The sequence below is a fragment of the Peromyscus eremicus genome, chromosome 14 (genome assembly GCF_949786415.1).
Source record: "Peromyscus eremicus chromosome 14, PerEre_H2_v1, whole genome shotgun sequence".
Lineage (NCBI taxonomy): Eukaryota > Metazoa > Chordata > Mammalia > Rodentia > Cricetidae > Peromyscus > Peromyscus eremicus.
Window position 1 is genome coordinate 17,068,371 of NC_081430.1, and position 19,069 is coordinate 17,087,439.

Below are 19,069 nucleotides of genomic sequence, written 5' to 3' on the forward strand. Positions count from 1 at the left end.
GTGTGTGTGTGTGTGTTCCTGTGTGTGTGTCCCTGTGTGTGGGTATGCACATATAAATGCAGGTGCCCATGGAACCCAGAAAATCATGTCACATTTTTCAGGAGCTATAATTGGTTAAAGGTGATTGTGAGCCAAGTAGGGTGATGGGAACTGAACTCTGTTCCCCTGGAGAATCAAGTGTTCTTAACCACTGAACCATCTCTGTATTCCCTACAAACATTTTTTTTTTCTATGAAGTTAGTAATCTATAATCTAACCCATGGTTACTTGCCATAGAAATAAGAGAGTTATGAATGCGGGTGCCTGACTCTAGACTCCTATAGTGAATGTTTCAGAAATGAAAGCTTTCTCCTTCCTACTGTGCGTTTACAGCCTAAGATCACCTGTGCTCCAGGCATATCTCCCATTACTTGCAATAGTCAATTCAATGGGAAGAAAAGAGTTTAAAATCTTGGAGAGGAAAAGAAGACAAGGTGTATGGAGAAAGCAGGCAAGCAATAAGGCAGAGAGAAATCTAATACAGTATGTGAATGTTACTGCTTTGACACATTTCTATATTGTATTGGATATGTACTACACATCTACAATTCCTATGTTTGTTTTCCTATGCCAGTTTGAGTTTAGATTCTGTCATTGGAAGTAGAAAGTGTCCCAATTAATATCATAGTGTTTGAATAGATTTTATGCTTTTAAATGTGCTTACATTTCTCCCCAACTTCTCAGTTTGGGACATTTAATTCTAAAATTCCAAAATGATTGGGTTGATTTAAGTTAAGATCTGTACATTGTTGGTTACAACATTGAATCTTACAAGGAAAAATTAAAATTCAAATACGCTAGATATACTTAGTATTGTGTTATTTTCACAATTGTCTATCTCAAAAAGCCAAACTACACCCTAGGTTAAAGCTCAGTGTTAATGTTTATTATTGAAATGTACTTCTTCTACGCTCTTACAGTGTGTACAATCTTAGGCTGGAAGAAGACTCTAAAGTTGACCATCCTTTACAGAAGTTCAGGGTTCACAAAGTGAGTAGCAAACCTGGAGCTCCCTAGTGTGCATTCATTCTCCTCATGTTTCCCTCACTCTCTAGCTCCCAAAACCCTGCTCCAAAGTGCAGCGTACTTCCCAGTGCTCATATTGTTATGCCATTGTCACAGTTCACACGTGTGTACTCACTTTATGCTGTCCATTCTGTGACTTTTGGCAAATGGTTAATGCCTTGAGTTTACTTCTTAATGACATTCAGAACAGTTTCGCTGCTGGAAAGATCCCAGGTGCTTTGTCTTCATCCTCCACCACATCCCTGGTTGCCACTAACATTTTGTCATCTCTGGAAGTTTTGTCTCTGCTAGAATGTGATATTGCCGGAATCATAGAGTTACAGGTTTTTGTATTGGCTTCTTACATAGAGTAGTGTACATCTAAGAGCTTCAATTCCTTTCGTGACTTGATAGGTCATTTCTATTTAGAACTAAATAGTATTCGAGTATCTGGAGAAGCCATAGTTGCTTTATCCTTTCACCTGCTGAAGGAGACCTTGATTGCTTCCAAGTTTTGGGAATTATGAACAAAACTGTTACAGACATTCATATGCAAGCTCCTGTGAAGACATAGCCTCTCATCTCAGTTTGTCCCAAAGCTTACAATTGCTGGATCATAGAGTGCAGTATGCTTCCCTTCCTATGGGATGGAAATGGCTTCCAAGTTGCCTGGTTCTGCATCCCCAGCAACACTGAGTGATGGCTTCAGCTGATGCCTTCCAGTCCTTACCAACATTTGGTGTTACGTGTTTTGGATCTACTGCTCTCATTTGTCCATAGTGCGATCTCATTTTTGTTTTATTTACTCTTCCTAATAACATAAAATGCCAACTTTTGTGCACTCCTTTTCCATTTATACATCTTTGGTGATGTATGTGCTTAAGTCTTTGGCCAATTTTTAATTAAAAAAATAAAACAAAAATCTCAGTGCTGCGGATGAAATCCAGGGCCCAGCCCATGTTAAACAGAACATTCTATCACTAAGGTACACTCAATCCAGAGTATCCTGGTTAGTCAGGGGTTATTCTGTGACTGAGACAACAAAATCTCTCTTATTTTTAACATCTTTGTCTTTTCATTCATCTTTCTGGGGTATTAGTTTGATGTTATCTTCCAGCCTTTCTGACAGATTTTTTTTTTTAAAAAAAAGAATTCTAATATAGTAGTGTCAGTTTCTAATACCATTTTAAGTGTGTTTTCACATACTCCTAGTATTATTTTATTGATTTAAAGTTTGTAGTAGTTGCTTGTATTTTTAAGCTTATTTCTCTGCATTTCCTTTTACTTTTATTTCTTAGTAAATCTTTTGTATTAGAAATTTTCCTTGAGTTTCTAATGATTATACACTGGCAATCTTCAGAGGAAAACATCTTCTAGGAAATTTGTATATGACTGAAGCTTTCCATTAGGTAACTCCAATATAGTACATTTGGCTCTCAAGCAGATTTTCTCATTGTGAAATTCCTAATAGTAGAAACCATAGATGATTTTTCTTTCTTCTTTTTTTTTTCAGAGTCAAAAATCTCCTTTTTGCTTCTGGGACATTGTCTTGCTGTTGATCCCCTAGGGTTTCAGGTGAGGGTCTCTTTGTTCAGGTTGTGATATTTTATGTGTTTCTATATGTTCTGGTTATGGCTATATGGTGACTTATAAATGCCTGATGTTCTTAGGTCCATGGGTCTTTTGTTAAAAGTCTAGTAATTGAACTGAATTATTCTTCTAGTGTGAAGGAGAAACAGTTCCAGAAAAATGAAAGGATATCATTTACCTGATTTTTTAATACATAGAACCTGTTATCCACCACACCTCACCTCAGCTTCCAGAGAGATTTGTTGTGTCTAGGATCACTCTATGGGAATCAACTTCATTCTCATTAACATTATGTGGATACTTTGTATACTCATATTCAAATATAAGACTTTTTGTATGTGAATAATAAATTTAGATTTCTCTTTATCACAGATTTTCTTGAAATTGAAATTAAAAAAAGTAGAGCACACTATTTTATTAACCACCTGTCTCATCAAAATTCCCCCAGATTTATTTTGGTGAATTTTAGGATTTTGTCTAAATCCATTGTTATGTTACTGAGGTGAATATATAATTTTCTATGTCTACTTCTAGATATTTTTCTTGAGAATTCTTAAGTATACCTAATACTGAAAAATATTTAGTTAGACAATGTTGGTAGCTGTCAGGTGTTGTCATACATGCACACAATCCTAGCTCTTGTCAGGCAGAAACAGAATTATGAGTTTAAAAAAATTTGGTTTACATAGCAAGTTCTAAGATAACTTGGACTACAAAATGAAATGACATCTAAAGAAGTTAATAGATTTATGGGTCATTATGACATTCATTGACTGTAGTGTTTTTCTATTATGTTTCACATTGTTATTTTAAATTTTTTTGTTTTCTGGTTACCTAATATCTATAATTTTTTTCTGGAAAATAACTATAGACAAAATAGCCACTTTTTCATAAAAACAAAACAAAAAATCTTGGTGCCTGCAAAATACAGTGGTTTGGGATCTGGTGGATTGACTTGCATGAGGATGCCTCCATGGACTCTAGAACTGGCATTGCTCAGTTTGTTTCACCTGCAGTAACCTTTCCAAAAATGATTTGCTGAGGTGCACCAAAAGTTCCTCAAAGGATTGAGCCATGGCTGATTGCTTCTTATGAAGTCCTGGCCAAGAGCTCCTCTGTAGAGCCATCTCATTTCTCTTTTGGTCATGGAGATTTTAATTTCTGAGACAGGAATGCTGAGCTTTTATGCTCCTGTTATTGCAGCTCACACAGCTACAATTTTACTAGGCATAGAACCCAGGATGGCCAAATACTTCATCTTTCAACTTTCTTTCCCCTCAAACAATTCTGGTCAATGAGATCACCTTAGAGGTTTTGTATTGGGAAAGCGGCTTCTTAAAGGAACAGACCTGTTTGCTTTTGCCTTCCTGCTCACAACATGGGTATTGGAGAAATGGGGGTATGTAGCTTGAGAGTTTTCTCTCCAGTCCCGCCAAACCCTGGCAGTCCCTTAGCCCACTTATAAAATAAACATACAGATGCTTATATTATTTAAACTGCTTGGCCATTAGCTCAGGCCTATCATTGTCTAGCTCTTACTCTTATATTCAGCCCATTTCTATTAATCTATATTTTGCCACGTGGCTCGTGGCTTACTGGTACCTTACATCTTGCTTGTCCTGGCGGCAGCTGCAGGTCATGTCCTCCTTCCCTTTCTGTTCCCTTAATTCTCCTCTCTGTTAGTCCCACCTATACTTCCTGTCTGGCTACTGGCCAATCAGTGTTTTATTTATTAACATATTTGCCATACAGAACATCTCACAGCAGGGGTATCTATCTTTCACATGGCAAAAATTCACATAGAACCATGAAGCATTTCTTGGGTACTTCAATCAAATTTGTTTTTAATTTTTATGCTCTGTGAATACACGAGAAAAACAACTCCCTAGTCACCAAGCTATCCAAGTTTAATGTCATTGCTGAATCGGATATCTTCCCTGGTCTCCAGAAGGCTTTGCATGTTGCTTGGCAGATGTTACAAAGGATTTTTTTCAGAGTAAGATGCACATTTGTTGAGCATAGCATTGTGGATGTATTACTGTGGGTATAGTGTAGGCGCTAAATGAATCAGTGCTCCCACAGTTAACATACACAGCCTCTGTGGATTTACAGAAGCAACATTATTCATTCATTGAAATCAAACAATTAGTGTTTACTGGTTAATGACTTTTTGTTTCTATATATTTAGACATGTTTTAATGGAGGAGATTGGCTGGGAATGGCATGTGATTTACCTCTCAATTTGAGAACTCCTTGCTAGACTATAGGAAAGCTGGCATTTTAATGCAACCCGTGATGTACCCATGATTGCTTATTCTTTGCAAAAGAATCAAAGTGTCTGAGGATAATAGGATATAATAGCACTAAAATGGACTTTTGTGGAGTAAACAAAATAAAGGGATTAGAAAGTGCCATGGAAATGGAAAAAAAGTGCAGTAAAAGGCTAAGCATTTATTTGCATGGGTGCAATTTCTGCTCTACTGGCTGATCGAGGCTCAGAAAAGTCATAACTATGTAGCTCTGCTAAGCAAAGTATTACTGTAGTAGCTCAAATTCACTTAATATTTTTAAAAGTATTTTCCCATCCACATGCTTTTAAAACTTGAAACGTGAAATTCAATTTATGTTCATTATAGTTGACTGTATTTTTCACATGTTGAATTAATTTTATATTTAAATATGTACTTAATTTCATTTCTAGCCAAGATAGAGTAACTGGTAGAATGATTATTTTAGTAAGTAACTATAAAACTGTATAACATATGTGATGTGTATTTTGTAGACCTGAACTGTAAGCTGTGCATGTCTTTGGAAGTAAAATCTGCCCAGGTTAGCTGTGACGCCCTTCCTGGAGAAAAATTCACTCTCACAGAATAAGAGCAGGAAACCCAAGCATGGCTCAAGTCTCACTGACCTCAGCAGATGAACATCAGTGTTGAAACTGCTTGAATAGCTAGACTATGTTAAGAGACAAAGAACTGTACAGAGCAGTGGGGGCACGAAGCCTGCATGAAGTTCATGTTGGTTCCCAGAAGAAGCACTGTTGCATTTGTACAGGTAAGTCCTTGGGTCTAGAGGAGAGCTTTAGTCAGCAGAAGTCATGCAGCCAGAGGATGCTCATACTTAGGGCAAGGGCACTTGATGAAGCCTTGATGAACACCTCAGGAATGTCCCTGACACTCTAGAAAAGCCATGATTAGAAGTAACAGCTAGAGAATAATGGCTGTATGCTAGGATCCAAGCCAAAGCCAAAGAGACCTTTTTTCATACAAAATAAAACATATGTTATAGCATAAAGGAAGACCCACCTGCAGTCTGTATCCAGTTTAGAACTCAACATATGTTACAAGAGACAATATGATACAAATAATTTAGTTCCAATCTATGCATCAGGTCTGAGTGAGGCAGATAACTAAGGGTAAGATCAGGGCTAATTTGAGAAATTGATTACATATAAAGCTTTGACCTGAAGGGAAGAAGTGTAGTAGTAGCACAGCAAGGGGTACAGCTCTCTTGAGTAAGCATTAATAAGAAGAGTAAAGAGATTCATTCAACATTCATAGAGTGAAGGAGCCTGAAGAGATACAGCAATACTGTAAATGTGTATTCTTTCTTGGGTTTATTTTTCAGAGGACAATACTGGGATGACCACAATAGGGCTTTGGGGTGTAATGTACATGGCAATTCTTTATTTTTTTTTTTTTGTAAATTTACATTTGTTTTGAGTTTAAAAATACAAAAAATTAAAGACAGAGAAATTAAAAGTATTGAGAAAAATATAATTATTGCCACCACTTTTTTTGCATAGTATTAGATCTGATAAACACTGTGCTAAATGATGCTAGTTCTTGGGTTTCCTTCTTGTAATGTGTCATCATATCATAAGTAAGAATGTATTTTCAGTGAACACGAGTTTTAATCCTAGCCCTTGAAAACATGTTAATGTTGTAGAGATAAAGTATGTTTTACTTAATAGTCTAACAATGCCAATAATTTACTCAGGGTCAGGCCATGACAGTCATTGGATTTTTAACCAAAATGAAGGCACAAACAATAATCATCTAGAGAAAAATATAGACATCCCCCCTCCCCCCACAACAAAGCGAGTTGACATCCAGGAGCTTGCTGATACGTGGTGAGAAAGTCTGGCAAATGCCAGGGAAGCTTTTCTTAGAGGTCTCTAAGCCTTCAGGGGATGCTGCCAAAGCTTGACTCAAGTAACTGGCAGGAGGCAGAAGCTCTTGAACACTTCTTGTTCCTACTCCCAGAGTCATTTTAGGTTATTGGCACACATCTTGTAGTTTCTCCTGAAGTGACCTCTGAGATTCATAGAGCCCTATGATGACCTTTCTCAATACTTGGGCAGATACTTTGCAGAAGAGACCTCTATGAGGAGGTATGTTCTAATGTTGAGGCAATGGTGTTGAGAGGGGAGGGGTGAGTGTGTGTGTGTGTGGAGAGAGAGAGAGAGAGAGAGAGAGAGAGAGAGAGAGAGAGAGAGAGAGAGAGAGAGAGAGAGGGAGAGGGAGAGGGAGAGGGAGAGGGAGAGGGAGAGGGAGAGGGAGAGGGAGAGGGAGAGGGAGAGGGAGAGGGAGAGGGAGAGAGAGAGAGAGAGAGAGAGAGAGAGAGAGAGAGAGAGAGAGAGAGAGAGAGAGAGAGAGAGAGGCATTTAAGGTTTGTGAGAACACATTTTTTGACTAGGGTCATTGAGACTCATCTTGACTCATGTTTTTGCCTGTTGACTTTTTTACCTCTCTGTGTGCTGAAACCTACTACACTGTTCAAAATGATGTGTAGCCTGAAACAGCTACTGTTCAGGAGAAACAAATCAGGAAACATTTGGAGGGAAATATGATGTCTTGATTATATAATGAATCATTCAATTTTAATAATTTTGAGCATTATATTCTTTTTATTTTCAACTCCAACATTGATAACACGACTTCTTTAAAGAATTATAAATTTTTTGATGTTATCTCTGTATAGCTCATGTCTGTCATGAAAGCAATATATATGCTTATAATGAATAACTATAACAAGACAGCATGGGATGAAACCACAATTTTGTTAACAGACTTCAAGTCATTTTTGGTTATTTTTCATTATTTTAGCTCTAGGAACAATGCATTGTATTACTCATTGCCACTAGTTCATTATACATTTATGTTATTATCCCTTATATAAGAACAATTCAAGTTTAATTTATTTTTGAGTAGAGAGTAGGGTTTGAATATCATGCCCTTTCTGTCTTCCAAATCAGTTCAGCTATATGCTTAAGATTCTATGGCTCCTCTCTGCTAAATCAAGAGCATTTATTGTCCCTTATCATTAACCAGGTATCTGAGACCTTATTGCTTATGTCTATAAGCAAGACAGCACTTCCTTTTTACACACAAAGTATAATGGAATGTACTTACATTACACTGACTGCTAGTAGCATCCTAATATTACCTCCTGATTATTTCTAGGATTGTCTTAGAAGTCCCTCATGGGCACCAAACCAGTTGTCAAAATGTTCCATTGCCTAGTATCCTTCTTGTTTCTTACCTCTTCTAATCCAAATTTCATGTATAAAATTCTGCTTTCGATAGATGTTCTTAGAGAGCCTTCACTGATAGTTACACCCGCCATGAATGTATTAGCGCAAGTCCAGTGTTATTGTTTTGTTTGCTTCCCAACCTCCAATCTGTAGGATGCCAGAGCAACTCACTCTGGCGAAGAGAAGAAAATAGTTTCTTAACGTATTCTATGTTCTACCCCATCACATGAGTCCAAAGAAGCCTAAAATTTGAAGCTATTCTCAGTCTGCTTCAGTCTATTTGTCTATAGAAATTGCTTGTGTGTGTGTGTGTGTGTGTGTGTGTGTGTGTGTGTGATGTGTGTGTGTTTCTGTAGGGACATGTGGATGGGTATGTGTGTGAAGGTCAAAGGTCAGTATTGGGTGTGGTTCCTTGTTTGATCTTCACCTCCTTTTTGAACAGAGCCTCCTAATGAATTTGGTTCTCACCAGAGCCTATTATTGAGCTCAAATCTTACCAGTTGACTTTTGATTTGGTTGGACAATGTATGGCAGGGATATTCTAGTCCCCTCCCCCATGACTCCCAATGCTGGTATTATAAATGCATACTGCCATGCCAAGCCTTTACCTGGGTGCTAAAGATCGAACTAGATTTCAGGTCCTCATACTTGCATGGAAAACACTTTACTGAGACAGTTTCCGAGTCTCCAGAAGTTCCGAAATAATCACACACTAGAACAAGTGTTGCTCTTATGCTTCTTTCACTCTTCTTCAGTGCTGTAACTCTAGATAAAGTTCATTCAGTCACTTTCCTTTATAAAATAAAAATGGTTGTGTTTTTGTCAGTGGAGTCAAGGGTACTAGTAACTGGCTGCAGCATAAGTTCTTTAGAGTAGTAGCTGAGAGTTCTTAATTTAATGTTTTAGTCAATGTTCTATTATATCAAAATGCCTGATGCCAGAAAATGTATTAAGAAAAAAAAGTTTATCTCATAGGTATGGAGATTCAGTCTTGTGGTACCATCGTCTATTTAGTTCTGATGTGGGCCATCTGGCTGTATCCTATCATGGTGAGAGTACATGGGAGACAGCCATCCCTCAGAAAAAAACAGGAAGTCATAAAAACAGAAGCCAGGTTACAATTATTACAGATTACTTGTTCAGTAAATATGGGCCATGATAATATATAATTGTCTTTAGAAGATGTACCCCAAGGACCTAATCATATCTCTCTAGATACCATCTCTTAAAGATCTTGCTACTTCACTTTCTACATACAATAAACCAAGTTCGGAATACATGAGACTTTTGTGAGTGTTCCCAAACCATAAATGAAAAAATGTGGTGTCTAGATTATAGCCACTCAATTGCTGCTCATCTAGGTAATCAATATCTCATAAAAATATTTTCAGAGTCTTGTTCAGTAGGACTCAAGTTTAAAAAGATCTCTACCTTCCATAGAGAGACTAGAATGGCTTTAAAATAGACCCAGAAGGCACAGGTTTCTCTATTCCCATGCAGGGTTGTGTTTCAGCAGGTGTCATGAGAGAAAACCAGTGAGTACAAAAAGTTCCTGCATCATCTTTACAAGCCCTGTGGTACTGCCATATTTGTCATCATCACTAGTGAAGAAAGGACGTTCTCCATTCTTAATACTAGCTGGATCATGGCACTATGCTTGTCAATTTTTGTGTGATTTTTAACACTTATGCTGGGATTGCCTTTTTAGTCTCACAGAAGATCAAACTTCCTAGTTTTCTCTCTACATGCAAGCTTGCACTTAGACATCAGATCTTCAAACTAGAAACCTCTATTTACATTTGAAATATTTTCACTTAACAGAGAAATAAGAAGCCGTTGCTGACTCTTGCAACTCAGTATCTCAAGGTTGTTTATGGGTAGAGAATGAGATGTCTACTAAAGGCTCATGAATTCAAAATTTATTCATGAAACTATGGGCATTGGCTGGGAACTTGTTTTTGAATAATTTAGTTACTTATTGGATAACATTTCCTGTGTTGTTACATACCAGGTGTTATCCAAGATAGAAGTAACAAAATGACTAAGGTCAAAAATAAAAGATATTCTGAAGTTACTGGCTTTGGAAAATTTACGGGAACAAAGTAGAAAGTGTCTAATGGGAGGGAGAGGGACATCTCATTGGATATTGAAATGTCCAAACAAGTACTGATAAAAGCAAAGATAACGGAAAAAAAGATAGATGAGAGGTTTGAGGGAACACTCAGGGAACAAGCTGATCTACTCTCATGGATATGATCCAGAAAGAGGCTCAGGAACTAAAGTTGGCTCCTAGAGTTGACCTAGTCGAAAATGAAGGGAGAGGGGACAGAAGAACTGAAGGTGACTTCTGGAGTTTATCTAGTCTAATGATACAAAGTAAAAGAGGGGCTGAAGGACTGGAGGGCAATTAGTTTTCTATGCTACCAAACCCTGGTTGTCTTGATTCAAGTGCACACTCAGACTGTAAAAAGACTGGTCTATTTTGTGAACCACTTAGAAATGTCACTGATCCCAGATAATTTCCAAACTCAGAGAATTTTGTTATTTGAACAAACCTTTTGCTAGGGAATGACTAAATAACCCATGCCCAGTGATCAAGCAACAGAGCAAATATAAAAACCCACAGACAAAAACAAACAGCAAAATCCCAAGCTCACTGAGCCCTAGTGAAGCACAAGCAGGCTTTGCTTCTGCCCCAATTTCTGACCTTGGAAAAATGACATCATCGTGCCTTTGCCTTGCTTTGGTTGTCAGGAGGAGTTGGCAACAAAGACCCAGCTAGCAGTGTTGAAACAAACCTTGATTATTATCAGCAAAGATACGAATTTCCTCAAGTGGACTTGTTTTTTAATTGAATTTGTTTATTTGCTTTGCTGTTTTGAGATAGGGTCTCATGGAGTAGCACAGGTTAACATTGAACTTGCCCTGTAGTTAGGACTGGCCTTCAGCTCCTCCTTCTTATATCTCAACTTCCCAGGGTTGAGAAAGATATGCCACCATGCCTTGTCTGAGAAAGTTTCTCAAGTCATAATTTTTTGTGTGTGGAATTTTGTCATGAATTTAATCACAGCATGAAGGCTTTGTTTGATGCTTAGTTGAGTGCAATAAATATTGAAGTATTTATTTAACTTTTAAGCAGTAATTTCCCTTCTTTGGAGAGATTAAAGAAGCCCATTCATGGTGTAGATAGCTTGACACAGTGAAGTACATTATGGGTTGGCTTATGCTGTGGTTTGAAAGTGAACTGTCCTCTGTAGTCTCATGTGTGTGAGTAATTGGTGGCGCTGTTTGGAGGTAGATCCTTGCTGGAGGAAGTAGGTCACTGGGAGGGGTCCTTAAGGCTTTGTAGCATGGCCCTACTTCCTGTTCACTCTCTCTTCCAAGATGCTAATACACTGTGGAGGGCCGGTCTCATGTTCTTGTTCCCATGGTTTCCCTGACAAATGCACTGACCCCCTTTTGGAACCTAAAGACAAAATGAGCCTTTTCTCTGTCAAAGTTGCTTTTGCCTGTATATCTTTCCACAGCAACAGGATGGCTTACTTGGTAGGTCTTTTTGGTTCATTGACGAAGAAAAAAATATGATTCAAGGCCCCATCATCTCCTCTAAACACACTAAAACCTGGACTGTTTTCATTCTGTAAGAAGTAGACATGAGCTGAGACATACAAAGATTCTAGTTCTAGAGCATAGCCTTCCAGAGCCTTCAGTTGAGAGCAGCACACCTTTACACTTGTTAGCAGAAGTTCGTATATACCAGAATACTAACAGTTTTTGTGAATATTTCCACCAGGCTGATGAGCTTATACTGAAATATGGATTTATTGTATTTGGGGGCTGAAATAGACAAGGACTGTGTACTGGCTGATTTGGGGTGTGAACTTGACACAGCTGGAGTCATCAGAGAGGAAGGAGCCTCAGTAGAGGAAATGTCTCCATGAGATGTAGCTGTAATGTATTTTCTCAATTAGTGACCAGTGAAGGGGGACCCAGCTCATGGTAGGTTGTGTCATATCTGGTCTCTGTTCCTGGTTTTTTTTTTTTTTTTTTAAGAAAGCAGGCCGAGCAAGCCAGGGGAAACAAGCCAGTTAGCAGCACTCATCTGTGGCCTTTGCATCAGCTCCTGCCTCCAGGTCCCTGCCCTGTTTGAGTTCCTGTCCTTTATTTCCTTCAGTGATGAGCAGCAATGGGAAAATGTAAGTCAAATAAACCTTTTCTTACCCAGCTTGCTTTGTGGTCCCAGTGTTCCATCATGGCAATAGAAGCCTGAAGATAGACTGATATAGGTTTTGCCAAAGATGACTTTATTTGCTGAAGTAAATGATGTGATCAGAATTTATCCAAAGGGTCCTGGAAAATATCTGCCCTCCCCATACAATTCTATCCTTGACTGGCCAAAAGAGTGCTGTTTATTCTACTTTTGCATAACATGAAAATGTCCTTCACAAAGTGAGTTAGGAGTTTCACCATGAAGAATGACAGTCACAACTCTGAGGAGCAAGATGTCTTTTTTTGAGAACAACACCAAAGAAAATTAAAACCTTGAAATCAATTTTCTTGATATTTAATACTGAGGATATTTTTTAATTTACATAATGTAATTTATTTCTATTTTTATTCCAGAGTGTTTTGAGATTTTTGCCTGAAAAATAAGAGACAGAACTATTTACTCACAAATGATTTTTAAAAATCATCCTTCCACTGTGAAGAAGCCAACTTAGTAAGTAGAAATGTTGAATACCTGCAAGAGTATTTGTGTATGTGCCTAAGTTCAAATTGTCAGAAAAAAAGACTGAGAAGGTAAGAAAGAGCTGTTTTCCTTAGTTTTGAAAGAAATCTAGTGAACCTTAGAGAACATTTTAAACTTCATTATTAAATGATCTCTTGGAAATGTTCAGCCTTAATAGCCCATCATTCTGCTCCAGAATGGGGAGTCAGAACCATACTCTAGTAGTAGCTTGGTCTTTGCTTACCATTGAAATGAATATTGAAATACTGAGTTTAGTGTGTAGCTGAAGTTTTCCTGCCTGGCCCACAGTCAGGACAAATCTCTCACCTGCCAGTCCCACAGCTGCTCAGACCCAACGAAGTAAACACAGAGACTTATATTGCTTACAAACTGTATGGCCGTGGCAGGCTTCTTGCTAACTGTTCTTATACCTTAAATTAATCTGTTTCTATAAATCTATGCCTTGCCATGTGGCTCGTGGCTTACCAGCATCTTCACATGCTGCTTGTCATGGTGGTGGCTGGCAGTGTCTCCCTCACTCAGCTTCCTGTTCTATATTTCCTGCCTGGCCACTGGCCAATCAGTGTTTTATTTATTGACCAATCAGAGCAACAGATTTGACATACAGACCATCCCACAGCACTTCCCCTTCTCTTTTTTAAAAGAGGAAGTTTTTAACTTTTACACATCTCCAAAGCCAGCTTGGTATATTTGGGAATTTGGGCGTAGCTTCTCTTACTACTTCCTGCTGGAGGGGGGCGATGTATCTTATGGGGACACAAAGAAAATTTTAGGATTATTGAGTAGTCTGTGAGGGTGTATCGTCTGAGCCAGTTGCCTTGAAACAGTTCTGAATGTTGCATCATCTGGGCCATGGTGTCATCGGAGACCTTTCAGGTGGTCTTGGCTGGTCAAACCTGATGTATCTTAATCTGGAACAAATCCATAGTCTCTGGCTTTCTGTGGAAACAAAAGCAGAGCCTCTTTTCCAAAGCAACATATTCTTATTTCCAAATTTTGAAGTCAAGGTACCTTTAAAATATCCATATTGGTTTAACTCAACAGCTTTTACAATCAAATGTTTTTCTTCAGTTATGAATATCAAAGAGAACATAATCCAGATTCTCTGTGTGGTAGCCATCTTTACATGGCTTATTTTTTATATTAGCTTGAGCCTGTTGTTCTAAACTGCAGCCTTTTAAGCTTGAAACGGCGCTGGCACTGTGGCTGCTGGCTCTGCCCACTTCAGCTTCCCAATATGGCAGTGGTACGTTTTCCACCAGCTCTGGGAGCCATCAACTCTCAGAAATAGTGGGTCTATGCTTCTATCAAAGCAGTGTGTAGCCCAGAAACCTCTTTTTTTTTTTTGTACTAGCAAAGGCTAAATCCACCATGGAGCTTAATGTGCCACTTGCAGAGGCCCAGCTTACTGTGCCACTTGCAGAGGCCTCATTCCTGCCATACTGCAGTTCGAGCACACATGCTAGGAACCCACCATAGTAGATAGTAGCTCAAACACGCAGGCTGCTGTTAACTTGAGGGGGGCAACTAGGAACTGTTTTTAGAATCTTTTTACTTAGGCTTTAGGTGGAAACTCTTGCCAACACATTGGGTGCCACTTGTAGCTGGAGTTTTCCTGCCTGGCCCACAGTCAGGACAAATCTCTCACCTGCCAGTCCCACAGCCGCTCAGACCCAACAAAGTAAACACAGAGACTTATATTGCTTACAAACTGTATGGCCGTGGCAGGTTTCTTGCTAACTGTTCTTATATCTTAAATTAATCCATTTCTATAAATCTATACCTTGCCATGTGGCTTGTGGCTTACCAGCATCTTCACATGCTGCTTGTCATGGTGGTGGCTGGCAGTGTCTCCCTCACTCAGCTTCCTGTTCTCTCAATTCTCCTCTCTTTTAGTCCTGCCTATATTTCCTGCCTGGCCACTGGCCAATCAGTGTTTTATTTATTGACCAATCAGAGCAACAGATTTGACATACAGACCATCCCACAGCATTAGTGCCCTAGGGCTGCCAGTGTCCCAGATGAAGGCCTTTCAGGCTGAGGGGTCTGAGGTCTTTCTGCCTGGACTCAGACAGCTTCCTTCCTGATGTGTCTTCTCACTGGCTTTTGTCTGTGACTACCCTCCTGGTGCATTGTGTGTCACATTTCCTCTTCCTCTGAGGAGTCCAGACTCATTATATTAACATCCTCCAAGAAGAACTTACTTATTATAATCATCACTTCAGAGGAATTGTGTCCAAACAGAGCCACATGTTGAGAAACACTGGGGCTTAAGATGTCTTCATTAGGCTTCTATTGCTGGGTTAAAACACCATCATCCAAAACAAGTTGGGGAGTGGAAGAGTTCTTTTATTTCAGGTTATAGTTCCATACCACAGTCCTTCATCCAATAAAGTCAGGGCAGAAATTCAAGGTAAGAACCCGGGGTCACAGAAATTAATGCAGAGGCTACAGAGAGCTGCTTGCTGGCTTGCTCTGCATGGCTTGCTCAGCCTGCTTGCTTACAGACCCCAGGACTACCCGCCCTGGTTGGCTCTACTCACAATGAGCTGGGCCCTCCTACCCCAAACACTAATTCAGAAATTATTCCCCAGCTTTGCCTAAAGGAGACAATTTTTCTGGAGAAATTTTTGTAATTAAGATTACTTCTTCTCAGATATGCTTAGTTTGTGTCAAATTGACAAAAAACAACCAGCACTGATGTCAGTATATGAGTGTGCATGTATGGGATGTTGAGGGGCAATCTAGTAAAACTGGTGGTTTTGGTGGAAAGGGGAAACTGCTAAGGTCAGCCTCACATCATGAGCTTCCTTACAGGGTAAGTAAAGAAGAGGATTTCACTATGACACCAGGCATGCCAGAGATGAAAACTGTGATTGAAGAGAGTCGTGGAAGTGTAGAAAAGGGTCACGTTAAAAAGAAGAATTCAATTAGTTGTATGCAATGATGAGGTCAGTTATCTGGAGTGTAACAAGTGTTTTCTCTCGGAGAAATGTCATAATGAGAAGCACACATACTACAAGAGGCAGAAAAGAAATTTAAAAACAACCTAGTTTCCCATTCACTTGGCTAGTAATATGAGAGAATACAGTTTCTTAATGACTTAATTCTTGTCTCACCCTCTTCTCGTTGCTCTTTATCAATATTTTCTCCTCTCTTCCCTCCCGTCTTTAGCTCTTTGCCTTTCTCCCTAAACTGCCACCTCTTTGTTCCTGATTCAACCCATAAAATCTAATGAGACAGTTTTGAGTTGAACTGTAAATGCTGACTGTTCAGGGGGAAAGCCTTATAAAGCCCGCTAGTTTGAGTTTGTTACATAGTGACGTGGAATTTTGGATAATATGTTTGTTTACAAGAATGGCTTTTGTGCATGAGTGTAGGGGACATCTGAGAACGGGAGAGCCATGGTAGAAGTGAGGAAGTAAAAAGTAAGAGCCGCCGGGCGGTGGTGGCTGACGCCTTTAATCCCAGCACTCGGGAGGCAGAGCCAGGCGGATCTCTGTGAGTTCGAGGCCAGCCTGGGCTACCAAGTGAGTCCCAGGAAAGGCACAAAGCTACACAGAGAAACCCTGTCTCGAAAAACCAAAAAAAAAAAAAAAAAAAAAAGTAAGAGCCAAAGTTACTCTTTCTGTGGAGTACAGTAGTCTCAGCACAGGATTAGAAGTTCAAGGGCAGATTTGGATACATACTTAGTTTGACATTAAACAGCCCAGGCTATTTAATACTCTATCCCGAAACAAACAAACAAACAAACAAACAAACAAACAAACAAACCAAACCGAAACAACCTCGATTCCCCCCAATCAAAAACATATGTACTCTTTTAAAATAAGAGTCTATGGTAAAAATGTGAATAGAAAACTGCCAGAGGAAACCTGGAGCGATGCACAGGAGAAAGAACATTCTATACTTAGAATAATTTGAGCAAATGTGTGTTCTGAGGAAGAGTCCATCAGTACTCAAGGAGACAGACTAGGTAAAATGAAGAAGACTGGCTGGATCACCATCCTGAAGGAGATGATGCAAGAGACAGCAGACCTGAGGCCTGAAATACAGGCCTAGCAGTGTTCAGGGCATCAAGGCGATTCATTTCATACAATTTGTATTTGTCAAGAAAGTAAAGGTGGTGGTGGTGGTGGGTGGGGTAGGGGTTCTCCAGAGAGATTAGAAGTCTTGGAAAGGATAATGAGTGTTCGGAATGTTTTAAAGGACTAACGGTAAAGGAAAGCAACGTTTTGACTTTGAGGAATCTCAGTTTTGAAAGTAGAAAATGAAACAACTCCAACAAGCTTGAGGCGGGACTTGGTTTTATGGTTTTGCAATTATCAGAGAAAGATAGACAAATAATAAAATAGTAGGATGGTTTTCATCATGAATACATCCTGATACATAGCCTTAAGTTGCACCATTTTCCTCTGGAAAGTGAGGAGATGCTCTGAGGCCCCAGAGATGTGTTTTCCTCTCTTGGCATTGTTGCGAACTCCCAAATGTAGTCTGTCAGCTGCCATAACAATTGGGAGAACAGCTCATTTCTTTCAAGTGTGGCAAGTGGAAGATGTGAGCTGTATTTTATTTTTATGGTTCTACTTTTAGGCTATGTCAGCTGTTTTTAGATTGACAATAAAATCCTTATTGCTGGGAGAATTATAATACATAGATTTTTCCCCCCTTAAGTTTCATATTTTCCTTTATAGAACTGTTTAGGGATGGTAGGAGAGAGTAGGGGGAGGAGGAGAGAGAGAAATAAAAGGGCAAAGAGAGATCATTTAAATAATTCTGTTAAGGCTTAAGCATCCAGTGTTATTGGGAGAGAGTGGGACAGACTACAGATATAGACACATACTGGTTCTCTGTATTGATTCCTTACTGTTGTTAGAGACCTGGCTATAGTGAGTTCTGTTGTTGCTGTTTGTCTGTTTTATAGCCACTTCTTATTTTAGAGTAATACCATTTGGAAAATGAATATTGTTTTTGATAAACTATCTCTCTATCTTTTTATCTTGATTTTGGAATTTCAGCATAGCACTTACAAATTATCAGCATGCTATATCATTCTTTCCTACATCTCAGCCTTTTTGTTGAATGTCTACTGATAAGCAGCCATAAAAAAAAATTCAGCATCCACATGTAGATAATGTATCACTAGAGAAATCCTGGCTGTGATTTTTGCCAGCCAAGTCCCAGGAAGAAAGAAATGCCCTCAGGTGATCACTCATCCAGAGATCAGAGTCCCAGGCCAGAACATCATTGTCTGTATTCAAAATTTTGTTGTACCTAAGTGTACTTTGGGGTACCTGGTGCTGGATTCTTGTCAAATACTCATTGAGTTCTCTCTCTCTCTGTCTTTCTCTCTCTCTTTCTCTTCCTTCTTCCTTTCTTTGTTTCTTCTTTTTCTCTCTCCTCTCACTTTCTTTTTTCCTTTCTTTTTTGTTTCTTCTTTTCTATATGTTACAACCTGATCACAGTTTCCTTTCCTTCCTCTCCCCACCTCTTCTCTCCATTTCTCCTCCTCTCCTCCATTTCCCTTCAGAAAAGGGCAGGCCTCCCAGGTAAATCAATCAAACATGGTATATCAAGGTGCAACAAGACTAAGAATATTCGTTAATATTAAGGCAGGATGAGGCAACTCAGTAGGAAAAAAAGGGTACCCAAATCAGGCAAAAGATTCAGAGATAGCTTCTGCTCCCACTGTTAGAAGTCCCACTGGAAGACCAAGCTACACAATCATAACATATAAGCAGAGGACCTAGGTCAGATTCATGTAGGCTCTCCGATTGTCAGTTCAGTCTCTGTGAGCCCCTATGGGCTCTGGTTAGTTGATTGTATGGGTTTTCTTGTAGTGTCCTTAACCCCTGTGGTTCTAACAATTCTTCTCCCTTTCTGCAGGAGCCTAATGCTTGCCTGTGGGTCTCTGCATCTGCTCCCATCCATTGTTGGATGAAGGCTCTCTGATGACAATTCTGAGAGCTGACATCATCGAGAAAACTTCCTCCTGCAATAGATGGGAAATAAAACAGAGACCCAGTACCGAAAAATATTCAGAGAGCTTGAGAACTGGGAACACTTAGTCATAAATGGGAAGTCATAATCAACTCCCTCCCCCTAAGGCTCAGGGAACTATGTGGAAGAAGAGGTGGAAAGATTGT